Here is a 21843-nt window from a genome sequence, read left to right on the forward strand (position 1 = left end):
ATGTCCTAATAAACCACTTCCATCCATAGCGTATCAGACTTAAGTGAAGTCTGGTCAAAAGTCTGGAGAATTAGGTAAGATCACCTCGGACCAAATGGAAAACATTTAACGTCAGTATTTTTGTCTTAAAATATTAACCTTTCTTACTCACAAGTCAGAAAGAGACTCATGGAGTTAGAGAACAAACTTATGGTTGCTGGGGAGGAAGGGATAGTTAGGGAGTTTGGGATGGACATAAACACACTGCTATTTTTAAAATGGATAATCAACAAGGACCTACTGTAGCACAGAGAACTCTGCTCAGTGTTAAGTGGCAGCCTGGATGGGAGGGGAATGTGAGGGAGCGTGGATACATGTGTATGTATGGCCAAGTCCCTTCGCTGTCCACCTAAGTTTAATTACATAAAATTATTTTAGTGACTTTCAAATAATTAATTAATTCATTAACATCATGCTTTGTTTTGTGTAACAAACAATGCGACCCCTCAACAGAGAGGTTTGAGGAAAGTTGGGGCAGGGCTGATGGCCTGCTCAGGGCCCCCCTCTTCCTAGGGCCAGGGGTCTGGAGGCTCCTTCTGTTGGGGGAAGGGCACTAAGTATATTATTATCCTCTCTGCATACGGTGGTTGCTTACATCAAAAACAGCTTTAGGCTGAGTCTTGATTAGTCTTTATCAATTAATCCAAAGTAATGGTAAATATGGGGCTTCCTTGGTGGATTTTCAGACAGAATAGAATCTGCCTGCAGCGCAGGCCACTCAAGTTCCATTCCTGATTCCCTGGAAGATCCCTGGAGGAGGAAATGGCAACCCACTCCAGTATTCTTGCCTGGGAAATCCCATGAACAGAAGAGTCTGGTGGGCTATAGTCCCTGTGGTCCCAAAGAGTCGGACAGGACTGAGTGACTTTCACTCACTCTCATTCCTAATGGTAAACATAGATAAATTATATTTGAGTAGATGTATTAAATATTAATGAAATCAAATACACTGACAGCCAAGTATTTCTCTGTTAAATAGTTATACACTTGAGAAAATTGGAGATAATTTGTATATACAAATCTGATCCAAGAAAATGCCTGAATCTAAAATCATGATAATGTTCAACTATTTACAAACCCTCTGCGTAAATCAAGCACCAGCATTTGTGAGTGATAAATTCCTCCCTCTTCTAAAGTTCTTCAAGTAATTATTCAACAGTTGTTGTTCATTCGCAAAGTCGTGTCCGACTATTTGCGACCCCATGGACTGCAGCTCAACAGTTCTTGGGAGCTCTTAAATTTATTTACTTTTGATTTAGTGTACCTTCGGGCATCCTTAATCCTGACCTGAAGAAAGAAAAAAAATGGCTTCAGGCAGAAATAACAAGGTAAAAAATTCTATCACCTTTCTTCCAAGTTAAGACATTATTTCCATTTTTCTCATTTGAAATATTGTGGTAAATTGTTAGTTCCGTGAACGGGACTATGGAACATCCACTTCCAGTATGGATTAGCAAAGTAAGCTCTCACGGATTCTTATTTCCACACGGGGTTAGGTGTGTGCAGAAGCAGGTCAATGTCACCTACTTTAATTTGTCTTTCCAGTTTCATAAATATATTTTGAATTACAAAAGTAGCGTGTATTCACTGTAATGAGGGAAGCAGGCAAACACACACACATATCTGTATGGAATGATGCAGTAATATCCCCCCAGTTTGTCCCCAAACACATGCCTTTCAAGTAATCTGTGATCTGACTCCCTGGTAAGTTATCTTTCCACATTTTTTCCATAATGATGCAAAAAGGACATACACCAGTGAAATGCGGGTGTGAGCAGTTTGTTTTCACCCAGAAGGAAGTCAGTAACATCCATATTAAATCCACGTTACACATGTTGATCTCATTTTGTGTCACTTAATATCACATTTGGGCTTCCCCCATGGCTCAAGTGGTGAAGAATCCATTTGCAATACAGGAGACCTGGGTTCAGTCCCTGGGTTGGGAAGATCCCTTGTTGGAGGAAATGGCAACCTACTCCAGTATTCTTGCCTGGAAAATCCCATGACCAGAGGAACCTGGCGGGCTACTGTCTATGGGGTCACAAAGGGTCGGACACAACTGAGCACACACACACAATAACACATTTTCACTATCTCCCATTAAGCGTTTTTGATAGTTTCATGCTGTTCCCTGATGTGAGTGGTCCAGAGTTCATGCAGTCATCTCTGTCCACAAACTTTAAAGCTACGTCTTTTCCAGCCTCTCTCTGAAGGCTGCAGCACATGTCGTTACCTATACTCCAGCATACCCGTCCGTGTTCCAAATCCACATGGAGAGCCCCAGATACAATTGTCAAGCTTCATCCCACATTCTTGCCAGCACCTGCATCGTTTGCTCTTTTCTATAATTTTGCAAACCAGGTGGGTGAAAAATAGCATCAAGCTTCCTCTGGTTGCCTGTGCCTTCCTTTTAGTGAGGAACATCATCTTTCACATACTTAATTGTAATCCACCTCTTGTGGATTTCCGATGCACATCTGCTCGTTTCTCTTCCAAGTTTGCCTCATTTTATTTTTAATTCACATCGAGTGATAATTATTATTTATTTATTTGGTATATGGGATCTTAGATCCCCCAATCAGAGATTGAACCCACAGACCCTGCTTTGGAAGCACAGAGACTTAACCACTGGACTACCAGGGAGGCCCAAGAAGTAATTATTTGTGAGGTACATTACCTATGAATAATGTAAATGTTACACAATTAATTCCTGTGTTGGCCAGTTGATTCTGCTTGCATTCCACCCTACATTTTTAGTTCTGTAGGTCAATGAATTTGTCCTTTCTTTTGTTACCAGTTTATTGTATTAGATGACTAGAGCCCCAGCTTTGGGCTCACTGCATCACACATCAAACTCCCACTATCTGTTTTACATACGGCAGTGTAAATGTTTCAGTGCTGTTCTCTCAAATCATCCCAACCTTTCTTTCCCCCACTGTCTCCAAAAGTCTGTTCCATAAAGTCTGGGTCTCCTTTGCTGCCCTGCTAGTAGGATTTGAGTACCATCTTTCTAAATTCCATATTTTGATATGGAATATCCATATGTGTTGATATGCAATACTTATCTTTTTCTTTCTGACTTCACTCTGTATAATAGGCTCTGGGTTCATCCACCTCATCAGAACTGATTCAAATGTGTTCCTTTTTATAGCTGAGTAATAATCCATTGTGTTTCTGTACCACAACTTCCTTATCCATTACTCTGTCAATGGACATCTAGATTGCTTCCATGACTGGCTATTGTAAATAGTGCTAAAATGAACACTGGGGTACATGTGTCTTTTTCAATTATGGTTTCCTCAGGATGTATGCTCAGTAGTGGGATTGATGGGTCATACGGTAGTTTTATTCCTAGTTTTTTAAGGAATCTGCATACTGAAATTTTCATCCCTGGCAACAGGAAAAAAAATTTTTTTTTATATCCCAGGCAAATGCTCAAGGACCTAAATGTTATCAAAATGCAAAGGCATCTCCTCCTTGATTAACTTTTATGAAATTCAAGGGCAAGTGGTAGTGGCAAAGTTTTAATTGATGTATTGATTGCAGATTTTATGGCAGCAGTTGTGTGGAATTCATAAAGTAATGGCTTAAGTGGCAGAAACAAACGTAAATCAGGCCTGCCCTGTTCTACTTTCAGGTAATTGATAAAATTTCCATTGCTTTCTGTAATTAAAGTAACAGCCTAAATTAATTGATGGCTTCCTCTTTCTTCTGCCCAACATAGAAAATGTCAGTAGGTGGACTTCAGTTAATAGAAGGTGCCGGAACAGGTCATTGTGCTACTGATAACATTGGTTTAATGAACCATGCCCGTCTTTCTCTCTTTTCAGTAACTCACACCTTCCTGGTGACCTCTGAAAGGCTTTTTCTAATGTTTTCTGGAGGAATCGCTTAGAATAATAAACAATACTGGGGCGAGGCCAGCGAATTTTGTCTTTGGAGAAAATTTAAAGAAGCACAAAGAAACTCAGTCATCAAGGACTTCCCTGGTGGGTCCAATAGTTAAGACTCCTTGCTCCCAATGCAGGAGTCCTGGGTTCTATCCCCGGTCAGGGAAATACACATACCACATACCACAACTAAAATTTCACATGCTGCAATTGAGACCCAGTGCAGCCAAATTAATAAACATTAAAAGCAAAACAAAGCTCAATCATCAAGATAAATAACATTATAAAGCAAATAGTTGTTTTTTTTTTTTTTTAAGGAAATGAATGGGAAAAGATCCAAGATCAGTAAAATATCAAAAATTTCCATAAAAACAAGATGAATATTATTCAATTTTCTTTCTGTGTAGGATCCAATATGGCACAGCCAAGCATTCTTTATTTAAGTTTTGAGTCTCTTTATCACCAATTCATTAATCATCATCTAATTTTTTAAAAAATTGCATGAAAATATGATCGATCCTAATTACTGAGTTTTTTGGTGCTGTGTCCCTGTTACATTTTTAAGCCCAAGGTGAGTTCTAGTTCCAGTCCCGAAATAAAAGATAATAATTATAATGGTAATAATGAATGGTTTTTGAGCACTTACTATATGTTAGGCATTCTGCTTGCTGTGCTAAGTCACTTCAGTTGTGTCTGATTCTTTGGGACCCCATGGACTGTAGCCTGCCAGGCTCCTCTGTCCATGAGATTCTTCAGGCAAGAATACTGGAGTGGGTTGCCCTGCCCTCCTCCAGAGGACCTTCCCTACCTAGGTATTGAGTCTGCATCTCTTACTCTCCTGCATTGGCATGTGGGTTCTTTACCACTGGTGCCACCTAAGCCCTTCATTTGAACATTCCCACTTTACAGGAAATCTATGCTCTAGGTGTGATTATTATGCCCCTTTCTCACATGAGAAAATTTAGGCTTCAAGAGATTTGAAGAACTTGGCTGTGGTCATTCAGCTGGATCAAGGATGAACCAGTCTGACTGAATCCTGAATTTTCCATCTTTCCGACTCTAAACTTACACACCAGAGATTTCTTGTTCTGTTCCTGGAAAAGTCTGAGCAGAGAGAGGTCAGCTGGACCTTCTGACCTTCAGAGGTCAGAGGGACAGCTCTCCGTCTTCACCATTCAAGCTCTGAGGTTGGGCTCTCTCCTTTCTATCCCAAGATCCCTGGAGAGTCCTTTTTTCTCTGTCTGTCCTTTGGCAAAACTATTCTTTGAAAAGTCAGATAGTCAATATTTCCATCCTTGTGGCTTATCGAGTCTCCATTGCAACTACTCAGTTTGGTCCTCATAGCTTGAAAGTAGCCATGGGCAATACATAAATGAATGGGTGTGGCCGGGCTTCCCATAACAGTTAATTTACAGAAACAGTCTTTGTGTTTATCATCTTCATCAGGCCATCATTCTCCTCTGATATGGCAGGGCCCAGGGCAGCTGGCTGCTGGGGTGGAGGTAAAAGGAGACTTCCTTTTGAAATGAACTCTTGTGTCTCTTTTGCCTTTTGTACCATTTAACCACATTTTAAAACAAATAATGTTAGGTAGGCACAGAAAGAGAATCCCCTTCTCCTGATCCATAGTAAAGTAAGATCCGTGCATACATTCAGTCTAGATACAACGCATTGACCTAGTTTTGCCCTCACAATAAACAATAAAGAAACACATCTGGACTTGGAGCCCTGATTTTGGGGCTTTGATCTTCTCTAGGGCTTCCCCGGTGGCTCAGATGGTAAAGAATCTGCCTGTCATGCAGGAGACACAGGTTCAATTCCTGGGTCGGGAAGATACCCTGGAGGAGGAAATGGCAACCCACAGCAAAGTTCTTGCCTGAGAAATCCCATGGACAGAGGAGCCGGGCAGGCTACAGTCCATGAAGTCAAAAGAGTTGGGCATGACTGAGCATGTGTGCACACACACACACACACACACACACACACACACAGAGTAATTCACTTGTATTTTCGATCCTTGCCTCTACCCCTGAACCCCAACCCGGTTAGCTCTTTTACTGACATCTGTGATCACCCCGGCTCCGGCTGGCTTACGATCACAGGCCACTTGCTTGTTACTGTTGTGTCCATTTTTTACTGTTTTTTTGTTTTTTTTTTTTTACTAGTTTCAAGAAAATTCTTAAAACACACTAGTTGAACACCCTCAGTTGTTCACAGGGAAAACTCAGCAAAGGAGAAGCCACGAGTCAGGCAACTGCTCTCCCAGCGCTTTGCTTATTAATTTCCATGCAGAAGAGGGCTTTTGTCTTTTTCAGACGGGGGTCTCACTTCTGCAATAGGCTGCCAGTTGCAAAAAAAACTACCATCCGGTGGTGTGCCCCCAAACATCTTATTTGTCTTGATATTTCTTGCACAGAAATACATGTGATAGATAAGGAATCACTGGAGAATGGTTTGCTTTGTGTCAGACAAATATTAAAACAATAAACTACGTTGCCCTGGGATCCTCCTGCATGCACAACCAGAGAACGAGGCTGAGATGAGATGTTTCTGAAAGACAGGGAGGTAGTCATTCCAGGGGAATTCCCTGGAAACCCCAGGTCCTGTGATAGCACTGACAGTATTTTTTCTTATGCGCATCCACACACAGCCTGGTGCAGAGCCCGCATGAAAGCCCTTGACCATGACTGTGTTCTCCTTCCCCTAGCCCTGAGCAGAGGCCAGAGGCTCCTTGTTGATTATCTCCTGTATATGTAGGGGTGAAAGTGAAAGTGTTAGTCATTCAGTCATGTCCAACTCTTTGTGACCCCATGGACTCTATGTACCTCGCCATGCTCTTCTATCCATGGAATTCTCCAGACAAGAATACTGGAGTGGGTAGCCATTCCCTTCTCCAGAGGATCTTCCCAATGCAGGGATCAAACACAGGTCCCCGGCATTGCAGGCAGGTTCTTTACCCTCTGAGCCACCAGGGAAACCCTGTATAGTAGTGTGTATATATTAATCCCAAACCCCTATCTTATCCCCCGCCTTGCCACTTTGGTAGCTGTAAGTTTATTTTCTATGTCTGTACCTCTGTTTCTGTTTTGTAAATAAATTCATTTACATATTTTTTTAGATTCCACATATAGATGATATCATATGATCTTTGTCTTTCTCGAATGTGGATTTAAAATGGGAGAAAAAAAAACTTATACAGAGTTCAGAGCTGGGATCTTGTTTGATTCCTGGAAAGTAAAGTTGAGCAGCCTGGTACACTGGTGCAGGTGTTTGTGTTTAGGGAACCTGGCTTTGTAAGTGAAGCCAAGCCCTCCCAGTCTGCAGAGCTGGGAGTGAACAGCTTAGGAGGGAAGTAAGAACCTGGAGGGGAGCTTCCCAGGTGGCGCTAGTGGCAATGAACCCTCCTGCCAGTGCAGGTAAATGTAAGAGATGTGGGTTCGATCCCTGGGTCGAGAAGATCCCCTGGATGAGGGCATGGCAACCCACTGCAGTAGTCTTGCTCGGAGAATCCCATAGACAGAGGAGCCTGACAGGCTACAGACTGGGGTCGCAGAGAGTCAAACACACTCGGCCACTAAACAACAAGGACCACCAAGGACCCTCAAGCCCTGCAGTGGGATGCTTGATATTTCTTGCATAGAAATGTGTCCAACCTCAGAGAGGTGGTCCCCTCCTTCCCTTGCGTTATTTCTCGTCAAAAGCAGATTTCCCCACACACGGTAAAGATGCATGAAAGGAAACCGAACCTGGCTTAGTTCCTTTAAATATAGTTGTTTTAACACTTGCTTCATGAAGAACTCCAAAACACCATTGTCTGAAATCATGTTTTCATTCATGTAAAAGCAGTGACCTGCCAAGAGCTCTCTTATTGCTACTGGAGAACTTGGTATTGCACGTGTGCTAAGCCACTTTGACCCCATGGTCTGTAACTCTACAGGCTCCTCAGTCCATGGAATTCTCCAGACAAGAATCCTGGAGTGGGTTGCCATTTCCTCCTCCAGGGGATCTTCCCGACCCAGGGATCAAACCCGTGTCTCCGAAACCGTGTCTTCTGGGTCTCCTGCATTGCAGGTAGATTCTTTACTGCTGAGCCACTGGGGAAGCCCAAATACCTGCTGACCTGTGAGCATTAAGTGACATCCCTGTTTTAAAAGTGTTCAGGCTGCTTGAGGCATTGTAGCTCCTCAAACAAATGGCTCTTCTTTCCATTTCGTTCTTAGAGGCGATCTTTTCCAGGTGCTTTCGAAAGTTCACCAACAAAGCTGGCTTGGAAGGTTTATGTTGATCTAGTGCCTGAACAACTGGACCATGTTTGAATGGCCTTCCTTCGATCTGGTCTAGGTGGGCATGTTGGGGAGGTCTCCAGCTGGGAAATCAGACAGGTGATCCCAGGTCCAGAAAGTACCTGTAAATCTCTGGGTTTGTTTGGGGACATTGCCCAGAGGATCAGGACTCAGTTTACAAGTCTGGAGATGGTTCTTAAAATCAGATGGGGTTTGACATCACAGTGATGGCTGGCAGTTCACTTTGCTGGTGAACTTTTGCATCGCATTTCCATCCCGCGAGTCTCCATCAACCCCCATCTAGGGCCTCGCGTTCATGGAGCTGCAGCAGCCCCAGAGAACCATGGGAAATTCAGCCCAGCATAAGGGAGCTCATTTATCTCACTTGCCCCGCTTCCTACCTGGAGAGGCAATTCACCGAGCTTGCTGTTTCAGCCAGCTGTTAGCTAGATCATGAATGATTTAACAATTGAACCTTTACTGTGTATACGCACTCGATAAAGTAATTATTTATATAAATTATTAGCCTTTTTTTTTTTTCCGCTCCACGGCTGCCTGCAAAAAGCTACATTGACACCAATACAGGTTTTGTCAGAGGAATAGATGCTGGTAAATTGCTTCATCTGAGTTACAGTATGTCTCAGCATCTCAGGTCTTTGTCTCCCCAGGTTCCTTCTAAGGACAGAAAGCACTTTTGCCGATGCCTTCTGAGGTCCTGCCGAGTCAAACACTCCAAGATGGAGATGCATTCTTGTTTTGTTTTGTCTTTTTCATTGAATGAAATGTTACAGAAACCCTGCCCAGGGGGCTGATGTCAATACAGATAAGTAGATGGAACACAAAAAGGTCTTTAGCACAGAAAAAGCTTCTCACTGCACATTTTAGCAGCCTTGGCCCGCCCCACATGTCTGTTGGATTAATCTGCCCATTTGTAACCTGGGAGAAAAGAGATGACCAGCCCCTAACTTCAGGGGGTAAGCAGGAATCAGGAGGTAATTAGATAATATCCAAGGCTGCTGTCCTCATTCAAAATCCTAACTGTTGAAAGAATATTCAGGTGTGTGAGCATTGTGGGATTGTGGGGAGGTGTGTTGAGACTTCTTAAATTTGTTAAGTTCAGAAACATGTTTGCTTTGGAAACACCAAACTCACTGCTCAGAATGTATCCCTGTATCGGCATTATATGCTTTAATGTATATTTTTTACCTAGATGACTCATTTCTTTCCAAGGAAGAGACTATTTCTAACCAAGCTGTGAGTCAAGTGACATTTGAGAAAGTGAGTTGCTCAGTAGTGTCTGACTCTTTGCGACCCCATGGACGATACAGTCCATGGAATTCTCCAGGCCAGAATACTGGCGTGGGAAGCCTTTCCCTTCTCCAGGGGATCTTCCCAACCTAGGGATCAAACCCAGGTCTTCTGCATTGCAGGCGGATTCTTTACCAGCTGAGTCACAAGGGAAGCCCAGGAATACTGGAGTGGGGAGCCTATCCGTTCTCCAGTGGATCTTCCTGACCCAGGGATCAAACCAGGGTCTCCTGCATTGCAGACAGATTCTTTACTAACTGAGCTATGAGGGAAGCCCAAACATAAATATAGAATGGAAGAAATGTCACCTGCCCCCTCTTTTCCATGCCCTGGCCTGCAGCAAGATCTCAGGGAGGCTTGTAGACAGATCCCCCTGCAAATTAATTCAGTCCATGATGAATCAGGGCTGGTTCTCTTGGACATGTTATGGATTAAGGGAGGTGATGGAGCAGCTTGTCCAGACAATAGGAAGGAAGTGAAAACTGATGGCCTGGAAGCAGTTTAGGGGGCCTTCCCAGGTGGCGCTAGTGGTAAAGATCCTGCCTGCCCGTGCAGGAGATGAGGAGACGTGGGTTCAGTCCCTGGGTGGGGAAGATCTCCTTGAGGAGGGCATGGCAACCCACTCCAGTATTCCTGCCTGGGAAATCCCATGGACAGAGGACCCTGGCGGGCTACAGTCCATGGAGCCACAAAGAGTCAGGCACGACTGAAGTGACTTAGCACGCACACATGCAAGCTGCATATGGAGAAAGTGGAAGTGGAAAGGTTTTGCCTAAAACTGACAAAGGATCCCTTTGTTCCAGCGCCTCCTGCCATAAATAAATTGTCAGGGTCTGGTGTCAAGGTGTCTGGGTTCAGATCACTGGAGAGTTTCTGAGCTGCTCTCTGTCTACCTTTCCTCTCCAGGAAAGTGAAGATTACAGTTAAGACCTGATTCGTGTGGTTCTGTGAAGAGTTTTGTGAGTTCATCTGTGGGTCTGGCCATTAGCAAGTGTTAGTGACTAGTAGCTATTTACTGTATGTTTCCTCATATAGTAAAATCTCATCTATCTGATCATGGAGTCCGAGAGGATGGAATTATGCCAACCGTAATCGCCACTTTCAACAATTGCAGTTATCACTGCCTGAACTTTGAGACACGTGAGGTCCAGAGTCTCTCATCACTGATGTCCTCATTAAATTTCTCTTAAAGTAGACATCCTTCCAAAGCAGCAACTCTCACAGGGTCAAGGACTGTCACTCATCTTTCCTCCGTAACAGAACTACTATGGCATTCTGAGTTTATCTCACGATATAATCAATAAACATCTCAGCGTGTATCTGGGGCCAGGTCATCCTCTGGGTACTAGAGACACAGTCTTGACAAAGATAAAGTCCTCAGGACACCTCAGGAGAAAGCTCGATAAGGAGAGTGCAATCATATGAAATGGTAGGAAGGAGATGTTAGGTGAAGAGGGAAAAGGGAGTGGTATGGTGGTGGCTGTGCTGGCATCAAGAAAGGTGGGGTAAAATTGAGAGGAAAAACCTTTGAAGGAGGAGGTGATGTTGGAACCAAGAGTTAGATTAGGAAGTCGACGTTTAGAGACTGGACAAAGGCGAGAGTCTTTATCACTAAGACTCGGTGGTCAGAGGAGACTAGAGGAAATGAGGTCTGTCAGTCTCAGACAGTGAAGACTTAGGTCAATAAATTCATCTTTGGCAATCAAACCAGCACAATATCCCCATCATTTTTTTTTTTTTTCCTTTCAAAAATGTACATCTCTCTCCAAGTTCTTGCCAGTTCTTTCCACACATCCTCCTTGGACCTGTAACGGCCTAGAAACTTCTGGCTAATTTGGATTTGACTAAAACTTTTGTACCATAACGTTATGTAAAGAGATTCAATTATGGTGCGCAATGTTTTGTGAGTAACTGCCGCCCATAAAAAGTTAATTAATCAGGGCTGTGTCAATTTCCTTGTGCCATGTCAATTTGCTGCCAGGTAATTAATCACTAATCACCCACCAAACAGCAGGCGGGGGTTGGGGGGGCATCCTCGAGCCATTTATTGTCTTTCTCCAAATAAATGGCACGTGCAGCCAGCAAGAAACACATCTTGCCTTTCATAATATTTTTATCGACACTTTTGCAAGTTGTAATAGACTGCACCAACAAGCAGCTGCAGTTCAATGGAATATGAATATTAAAGAAACAAATGAGCGGAGATTTATAGGACATTGCGTTTCTGTTATGTCAGTTTTGAGATTAAACCAAGCAAATGAACAGTGAAAAATTACTCTTCCATGTGGAGAATGGTGATTAGACTTGTACATTAATTAGAAATTTTTGTTTTCCTATTCAATGCATTTCAAATGAGGATGTCCTATAAGAAACTGTTTGTCCAAAACGTAGATTTATTCACTTCTAAACAGCAGTGTTTAATATCAACATGCATTTTAAAATGAAACAAGAGCCGATCCCAAATGTGAGTTTCAGGGATGAATAGACGTGCGTATGAAAACCAGAGAGTCCAACAAATTAAGTGGCCATTTTGGTCTTTTTGTCAATGACTGCCTGAATGCAAGACTCCCTTCTTACTCCTAAACCTGGAAATGACTGAATTTTAACAAAATTGAAAGCCTTTCCATTTTTATTTTGACCTAGAATCAAGTATGATCCATCATATTAAGTTTTCCATTTAGTCTTATTTAAAGACAGTGACCTCACTGTGTATACATTCTGTGTTACAAACCAATTTGATGTATCTTTCTTTGAGATCTGTCCTGCAAATTGCGCAAACATTTTTTTGCCATGTGAAAAAAAGTCATCAGGTTTTTATGTGGGCTTTTTTGGACAATGCATTGTGATGTTTATCACACAGTGCTCTGCCTGTGAAATTGAGCTATCGCTGGTTGTTTATTTCACCTCGGTATGTTACCTATTATGCCACTTCTTAATTTATGGTCCAGCTCATGGAACGGGAGTTCCCTCGAGGGGAATCCTGCAGAACCGTGAACCTGCTGTTGAAACCGCATCTGTACCCCCAGAATTGTGTAAGTGAGTATTTCCTACCGTAAATTACCCACGGAACAATTCAACCCCCAAATGAGCATGAACATCTCTGTCTTAAAACGTTTCAGGGGTGGGGGAGGAGGAAGGTGGCATTCACACAGCAAAGAAAAGAACAGACAAAGAGAGAGCTTCCCCCACCCCCATCCATCCTAATCAGCACACCTTTTCAGGGCATCTGGCAACCTCATGCAAATTCAAACCCATGCACAAATGCAAAGAATAATTGCCCGTTAAAGCAGTTGTATATTTTTATGGTTTTGATGCAGAGTCTGCCCCCTGTCGGGTTTTGCATCTGCTGTTCTTCCATTTCTCCCAGAGCTCTAAAACTTTAATATGCAGTTTATAACCCTCAAGTATTTTCCACGGGTTTTGTTGTGTTCCTTCTCTTGGGATTTCCGGGCTTGCTAAGATGATCTCATTTGTGTTTATTTTCGAAGGTAAGCACCACATTCGTAAAAGAGACAGAGGGAAGGGATCACGCATTCGTCACTGTAAATACATTGAACTCCGAGCTCCTCCGAGGTGGGAGGTGGGGGCCTCTGTCTTGCGGGGGAGACAGGCAATAAGCAGTTGACACTTTGGTAAATGGCCCATTTGTCTGGTTGATACACCCACACATCTTCCCTTTAAAAATGTTGATTTGCCTTGATACTTGAGCACATCACAGCATGCCTCTGGTTACTTCCCTGAAGTTTCCGTTTCATTGAGTTCAGCGGTGGAGAACTCCTTATTCCTGAGAGCTGAGACGGTTGCTCTGCTAACCTCATCCCTCTCTGCTCTGGATATAAATCTAGCTGAAGGTTGGGAGTGGGTGGGCTGTGGATGTCGAGGTGTCAACAAGATGTGCAATTGGCATTTGCTCCAGAAGCTCAGGCCCTGTTTTCTTGGAGAGAAACTCATTTTTAGCTTATGAGCTAAATCCAATTTTCATTGCAGTGATACCAGATTTTTCACTTTGATTCATGCTGGAGCAGGTTAAAGAGGGAACGTTTCCAGTATAATGAACCTGTGCTTTTTTTCCCCCTTCCCTTGTCTCCCTCATGCCAAGAACTAAGGATTTATTTGGTACCCATGAAGCAACCTGAATACTTTCCATTGTTTGCCATTGATGGTCTGTTTACATGCTTATTAACTTGAATTCAACTAGGAAAAAAAAATCAAACTCCAGCGTTGGGGTTCAGAAATGCCTCTAATTTGGTGTCTTTTCTTTCAAACATTGTTCTTTAATTAACAAAGAGGCATTTACAAATATTGGACAGGGTGACAGGTGAATGACTTTTATTAGCATCGATTTACTCTGTTTCAGTAGTGAAGAGGACATTGTGCGTTTCCCCTTGGCCTTTTGTATTGGATTTATTAAACACGTATTGCCCACTTCCTGCGTCCAAACTCCTGAACTGGGGTATTGATAGATGACATAACTTTCAACAAAAGAGACAAGTCATGCTGCAGTGTAAACACATAATTAAGATGTCTTCTTGTTATCAAACCCAAGTTCATGTGACCAAAGCACAGTGAGACCAAACAATACCTAAATGTCAGAGCTTGGGTGCAGGAAAGGTTTGTTGGCCTGCAGGGTGATGCAAGGAGAAGGGTGACTCAAAACACCCTGAATTCTCTGAAGTGCTTCACCAAAGCATTTTTAAAGGCAAGGTGAGGGAGGTGCTTGGTCGGTTGCTGCAAGCTTCTTGATGTCAGAATCCTTTGTTCTTGTAACTAACTCTCCATGTAGGTCTGATCACTATATTCTTGTAAATCTCCAACAAGACAAATGTTATTCTCTGTTTTGCAACTTTTTAATCTCCATATGAATGGAAAAGTGTTATACCCTTAAAGATGAGAGCCTTGAGAACGGGCAATCCCATGTATTTTAGGCTATAGGCGACATATAGGAAAGTCTGATGGCTCAGCGGGTAAGAGAATCTGCTTGCAATGCAGGAAACACAGGATTTGAGTTCGATCCCTGGGTCTGGAAGATCCCCTGGAGGAGGAAATGGCAACCCATTCCAGTATTCTTGCCTGGGAAATCCTATGGACAGAGAGGAGCCTGGTGGGCGGCAGTTCATGGAGTCGCAGAGTCAGACACAACTGAGTGACTTAGCACAGCACATTACATTCTTTTTACATGGTTCAAGGATAAAGCCATTTTGGTTTTGTTTAACCTATATCATAATCACCTGAGTATACGCTTCACATATGCAGTTAACCATGCTCTATAAGCCAGCAGACCCGGTAGGCAAGTAAAAATAAATAGATCAGCTCCTACCATCCCACCAGAGTCTAAAGGAAGCTTGACAAACAGTTGTGGTATTTTGCCCTTGAATTTGACCATTTATCTTAGTTGCAAGACAAGAGAGGCACACTGTCCTGAGCCAGCCATAGGGAGGATGTCCTCTCATGGAGACAGGAAGAAACACAGAAGGCATAGCTGTCAGTCAGGCAAGGTAGGGATTATAAGGATTGCTATTTTCCAGTGTTCCTTGTTGCACACATTCATTGCATAAAGACAGATTTGCTGGGTTGTTAGGGAGCTCCATGTGGGGCTGTGTGCAAGAAGGAACGCGACCAAATACCTTTTACTGACCAGATGGGTACCACCTGTCTGGGGGTGGGGAGAGTTTGAGCTCAACTTCTCTGAGAACAAGAAACCAATCTCCAAACCCTAATGCTGTGCAGCACTAAAGGTGAATTTAAGGGAATGAGGATGGGCAATAATTCCCAGTGCAGAGCATTTACCCAAATCATCTCTCTTTTCATCAGAATCACACATATTCCAAGTCTGGTTGCTATTTTTGGGTCAGGATAGCATCTTCTGAGTACGGGTATAGCAGTTTTTATAAAGATGATTGAGATCTCATGTATTATTTGCACACTGTGTTTCTGCAAATCTTGGGCAGCATGCTATTTATAAAGGACAGGGTTATGGTCCTTTTAAAGGAGACTAACATGGGTTCATCATCAAAGCATGTCCAGGCATGGTATTAGGTAGCTGACACCTTGCTGTGCTAGGCGATTTCCTAAATCAAAGAGCAGAACAGATGAAAAACACTGCCCGCATGGAGCTTGCGTTTTAGCTATGGTGAGAGTATTTTTTTCCCTTCATATCTGTGATCCAAGTTACTTGATTGCTAGTACGCCCAGGAAGATTTGGGGTAGGCTTCTTCGGAAGGAGATTACAAAATAAAAGGGAGGGAGGAAAGAATGGATGCCTAATCCATTCTGTGTACCTTGACACCGGATTCAATCTCAGAGAGTTTTGGATGAAATAGAAAAGAATAGCTTTGTTGCTTTGTCAGGCAAAGAGGGCCACAGCAGGCTACTGCCTTCAAAACTGTGTGTCCTGACCCGGAGGGGGTGGTGAGGAGTTTTATGGTAATGGTTCAAAGAGGAGGAAAGCCTGACTAGCTCCTGGACATCCTTCTGATTGGTTGGTGGTAAAGCAAGTGGAAGTCAGCATCACCAATCTTCTGTTTCCAACTGGTCTGGGGTCTGTGTGCTGGTGGACAGCATGCAGTTAACTTCTCCCACCTGGTGGGGGTTTCAGAATCTGCAAAACAACTCAAGGATATTATTATGTGTATCCCTTAAGGAGGAGCCGAGACCCTACCCCCCGCAAGGCTGCACTGCTGTTTCTTGGCTGTTGCTGCTTGTCTCTGCATCCTCTCCCTTCCCTAATTAGCAACTGTTTGAACCTGCCTGTTGGAACTCAGGGAAAGTCTTGGAGGCTGAATGAAGCCGATTTCTTGTAATCAAGGAACGGGAAACACAGAAAGGCTTTTGTGCCCAGGAGCCCCACTGGGTCCTGTTTGGTTTCAGGAATAAGGGAGGGAGGGAGAGAAGAGGGGAAGAGAAGGGAATATTCATCAACGACAGTGATTAACTAGAGACTTCATGAAGAGACCCCTTGGCCAGCTCTAGACGGCAACAAGAAGGGATAGCTGAGCAGACATCCATCTGGGAGACTTACATGCCTGCTCCTGTAACAGGAAGCCCGTTACAATTTGTTGTGGTTGTTCAGTCACTAAGTCGTGTCCGACTCTTTGCAACCCCATGGACTGCAGGCTCCCCTGTCCTTCAGTGTTCCCTGGAGTTTGCTCAAATTCATTCCTGAATATTCATTGGAAGGACTGATGCTGAAGCTGAAGCTCCAACAATTTGGCCACCTGATGCGAAAAACTGTCTCATTAGAAAAGGCCTTGATGCTGGGAAAGATTGAAGGCAGGAGAAGGAGACAACAGACGACGAGATGGTTGGATGGCATCACTGACTCAGTGGACATGAGTCTGAGCAAGCTCCGGGAGATGGTGAAGGACTGAGAAGCCTGGCATGCTGTAGTCCATGGGGTCAGACGTGACTGAGTGACTGAACAATGACAACATGTCCATTGAGTTGGTGATGCCATCCAACCATTTCATCCTCTGCTGCCCCCTTCTCCTTTTGCCTTCAAATTTTCCTCGCATCAGGGTCTTTTCCATTGAGTCAGCTCTTCGCATCAGGCGGCTCCTTATCTTACCTGAGGGCACTTGGCCTCCCAGGAAGTTGATGTGCAGTCCTTCCCTTGCTCCTTTAACAACCAGAATCTCTTTAATGCGCCCTGCTTGGAGCAACCCAAAGAGCTTGGTACGAAGACCTGCAAATCCCTTATCCTGCATTGAGAAGGCTATTTTCTTCCTGCAGCAAAGGGGGTACACAGCGGCATCCTGGTTTTCCCTTTCTAGCAGCTTGCATTCCCCTCGCTCTACTGCCGAGCTTCTGTTTCATGTTCTATCTCAACATCTAAATCCTCCAAGAATTATTGTAAAACCTGCTTGTCGCTGAGAGGGATCTTGTCTGGCTCACTCCGTGCCGCAGCCAACGATAATGAATGGGTCAGCATAATTACTGCATTTCCTCACACAGGCAACCAGCTGCTCTGCCAGATTGCGAATTTTTCATTTGCTTTATTTCAAAATCCAGGGTGTTCCTCCGCAAACTTAATATTTGAACTGTGGCAAGATCGCGTTGGAATCAAAGGCTCGCTCGCTTCTTTTCTCCCCAGTGTTGAAACCAGCATCTCCTATCTCACAACTCTTGGCCTTTTAGGATATTAGGATTGCCCCGCTTCCCCCATTGAGGTTGATACCTCTTTACAATTTCAAGAATAGCAGTTGGGCTTCCCAGGTGGCACAGTGGTAAAGAATCCCCTTGCCAGTGCAAGAGATGCAGCCGACGCGGGTTCTGTCTCTGGGTTGGAAAGATCCCCTGGAGGACGAAGTGGCAGCCCACTCCCATTCCTGCCTGGAGAATCCCATGGACAGAGGAGCCTGGAGGGCTACCGTCCATGGGGTCGCAAAGAGTCACACTCAACTGAGCACAGCTGAAACACCAGCTAAGAAACATGGATGCTGAGGGGCTGGCAAGCTGAGAGTTAAGTACAGCTATATGATTTGTCTTGACTGACAATTTTTTTTTTAAAGGTTAAGAAATAACCTGGATGGTCTTCTGGGTCATAAAGGACATAAATAGAGAGAGAAAATCATTCTGGCTTGGTTCTACCATCCTAGCATTTTACTAGCATTATCAGAGAAGGATATGGTAGAATCCAAGAAACAGGCTGGCTGTTGGCTATTCAAGAACACACGAAGAATTCCAGATGGTAGTCAGTCTGTCTTCAACTTCCAGTTCAAGACTTATAATCCAGTCTGTGCAATCCCATGAATATAGTGGATCGGGAATAACTGCTGTGGGAAATCCCACTTCCTTCCCTCCCCAGCCTCCTGCCACCGACATGCAGCTACAAACCTACTGTCCAAGAACTCTGGGAGTAAGGGGAGCTGATGGAGTGCAGGGCTTCTACTTTATTTATTTATTTTTTCTTTTTGTTGAAGTGTTGATTTACAATATTGTGGTAATTTATGCTGTACAGCAGAGTTATTCAGTTACACACATATTCTTTTTCATATATTGTACAGATATGTTTTTCTCTTTCCTTTTATTTTTTTAAACTATGAAAGCATGATAACACAATTACAAGAGACTTGGAAAATACAGAATGAAATTACATATAGTTCCACTATATGTTACGATTATTTTTTAAAGTAGACAAATTAATATTTTTAATTGGAGTTTCCATATCAAACTCAAAAGTTGATAGAATGAATAGACAAACGAGTAGAAGGATACAGTAGACCTGAAAAGCACCATGAACCAATTCAACATAATGAAGCTTTATACAATTTTCACACAACAGCAGGATACAAATTCTATTCAAGTTCCCATAGACTATAAACTAGGAGACACTGGAACGTATCCAGAGACATAAAACAAGGTGCAAAAAAATTTCATGGTCTAAAGTAATTGGAGTCCTACAGAGTCTGTTTTCTGATATTCTTTTTAAATTTTTTTTTCCATTATGACTTATCACAGCATACTGAATATAGCTCCCCGTGCTATACAGTAGGACCTTCGTGTTTATTCATTCTGTGTGTAAAACCTTACATCTCCTAACTCCCACCTCCCTGTCCATCCCTTTCTGAACCCCTTCCCCCTGGGCAACCACCTGTCTGTGGAGGGCTTCTGCTCTTGAACATGATGGCAGGGAGGAAGGCTATTTGGATGTAGACAGAGGCAACTTTAAGATAATATGACACACAACACCCCGTGAGAGGTTAGGAATTTGGCAAAATACATGATCTGGGAGAGGGCAGCTTGGATGTGTTGCCTTGCCTCTGGGAAAGAGCCTCCTGGGCTGAGGCCTCTCTGAGCCTTTATCTTCCTATCAGACCGAGAGAAGCTGGGTCCTTCCCAGCCTTGCACGTTGCTACCAATACTGTCTAAAATCCCAAGAGAGATGGAACAGGGGAGACAGGGCTGTGGACATGAGGAAACCCATCCTGGTTCTTGTTCATTCCACCTGTTTCCCTCTCTAACAGGCGATACTTCAAGCTCCTGTTAAGTAAACAGGGTGAGAGGAGGGAAAGGATCAAGGAAAGAATGGATAGTCCGTCAGTCATTTGGTTGGACCACATCCCAGGGCTTCATTCACTGGTCATCCAGAATCAACTGTGTCCAATACCTAGAACCTACTGTGGACAAAATCAGGGGGCTTCTGCTGACATGGCGGGGGGAATGCACGGGAAAATGCAAGGATGAATGGGATATGATGGGGGCCCTCAAGAACCTGGCTGATGAGTAGAAGAGGTAAACATAATAAATAAGTGATTTTCTTTTCCAGACCAGTACCCAGAGGCTGGGTATTCTCTGAACTAGAGTTCCTGGAGAAATGAAGTCTGGGATTGCTGCATTAATGGTGTTAATGCACTTCCCTTGGGTTTCCCAGGGGGCGCTAGTGAGAAAGAGCCCTCCCGCCGATACAGGAGACATAAGAGATGTGGGTTTGATCCTTGGGTTGGGAAGACCCAGCTGTAGAAGAAAATGGCAACTGCTCCAGTATTCTTGCCTGGGAAACCCCACAGACAGAGGAGCCTGGCAGGCTAAGGTGAAAAGGGTCAGACACAGCTGAAGCAACTTGGCACGCATGCGTGCACTTCCCTTACTTTAGGACTTTCTGAGCCTCTAATATATTAATAGATCTCCTGAGACAGTGGCCTTCCAAATGTATTTTCCTAAAAGAGCATCCTCTCCGTGGGATTCACTGCGGGTAACAGTGCCTGCTGAGAGTGGGATGGGACGGGCATGACCAGCATGGTGAGAGCCTGCGATTCAGGGTCTAGAAAGAGCAGCAAGCTGGGGTGATGTCATCAGGGTTTCATGGACCTGATGCATTAGGATTTGCAGACATCCTGGGAGGAAGGGCATCCCAGGCAGAGGAAGCTGTGTTAATTACCATGGGTCTCGAGCATCAGGCTTACTTTCCCTCCTGACTCTTGACCAAGTCACTTGGTTCAGAGAATTTCTGCACCACCACCCCTGGGAAGATAACCCTGCCCACACTTTCTCTTTCAGAGTTGAGTCCTCATACTTCTCTGTGGTTATGGTTGTTGTATAAATGGTTTTATAAGCTATGTAAATGGATAGGGGGCTGATGGGATCTTAGCAGTGATTTGTCCATAGGAGCATGAGGGGTCTGTACACATCTGATACATACACTTGTCTGTAGGTACAGTGCATTGCAATTAAAACATTTTAACCAGCAATATAGGTTCATAAGTTCTCCCCCCGTGACTCAGCAGTAAAGAACACACCTGCCAATGCAAGAGCCACAGGAGACTCGGGTTCTTTCCCTCAATTGGGAAGATCCCCTGGAGAAGGAAATGGCAACTATTCCAGTATTCTTGTGTGGGCAATCACATGGACAGAGGAGCCTGGCAGGCTACAGTCCATGGGATCACAAAAGAGTCAGACATGACTTATCAAGTGAACAAGAAGCAACCCTAGGTACCTAAAGGAAAATATGGGAAAAAAAGTAAAACCGAATGGAGAAAAGCTATGAGTAGACAAGTAACATTTCTCATGAATTTTAGCCTCACAGATAACTACAAACACATTGAAGTATGTATGTATTTGTGTATCTAATTATATACATATGCATGTATATATAAATAGGCATGTATACATATTCCCATACACACACACACATACATGTGATATGCACACTAACACCCACGAATATTTTATATACACACATATACATAAGAGGGCTTTCCTTGTGGCTCAGCTGGTAAAGAATCCGCCTGCAATGCAAGAGACCTGAGTTTGATCCCTGGGTTGGGAAGATCCCTTGGAGAAGGGAATGGCTACCCTCTCCAGTATTCTGGCCTGGAGAATAGTCCATGGGGTCACAAAGAGCTGGACACAACTGAGCAACCTTCACTTTACTATACATAATCACTTACACATGTACACGTGTGTATGTGTACATATACACCTATGCATATTGCATGCTCATCCACATAGGTATCATGCACAATACCTATATGGGCCAGGTATGCATGTTAATAGATGATGGGCAGATGTGAGAACCCAGCACACACACATCTTGCAGTCTACCTTTTTAAAAAGTTAAGTTTATGCAGTGAGCATTTCCCCTGTAGTAAGACTCCTTTGTGGATGTTTGTCCTCGATATTGGTCCCAGGGATCACTGACTGCGTTAGCCCATCCTCTGTGGAATCGAACCTTGGCCTCCTCCCTCCAGCCTGCCTTTAGAAGTCTGACTCCTGGAAGGAAGGGGTGCGGGTGTCCGGCCCTGGCCTACGGGGAGCAGGGTCCTGGGTGTGTGTGTTGAGGGGGATGGTTCCCCCACAGGCAGGCGCGATCTGAACCTTGTGTTCTC

The 21843-nt window shown here is 43.8% G+C and overlaps 1 protein-coding gene across 19 annotated transcripts in view; it reads left to right on the forward strand.

Annotated features, from left to right (window-relative positions):
• Positions 1 to 21843, forward strand: part of RBFOX1 (RNA binding fox-1 homolog 1) — a 1681944-nt gene that overhangs the window by 1596165 nt on the left and 63936 nt on the right. The gene's annotated exons all lie outside the window — the stretch shown is intronic.

The sequence above is a fragment of the Oryx dammah genome, unplaced genomic scaffold, assembly GCF_014754425.2.
Source record: "Oryx dammah isolate SB20612 unplaced genomic scaffold, SCBI_Odam_1.1 HiC_scaffold_2, whole genome shotgun sequence".
Taxonomy (NCBI): Eukaryota; Metazoa; Chordata; class Mammalia; order Artiodactyla; family Bovidae; genus Oryx; species Oryx dammah.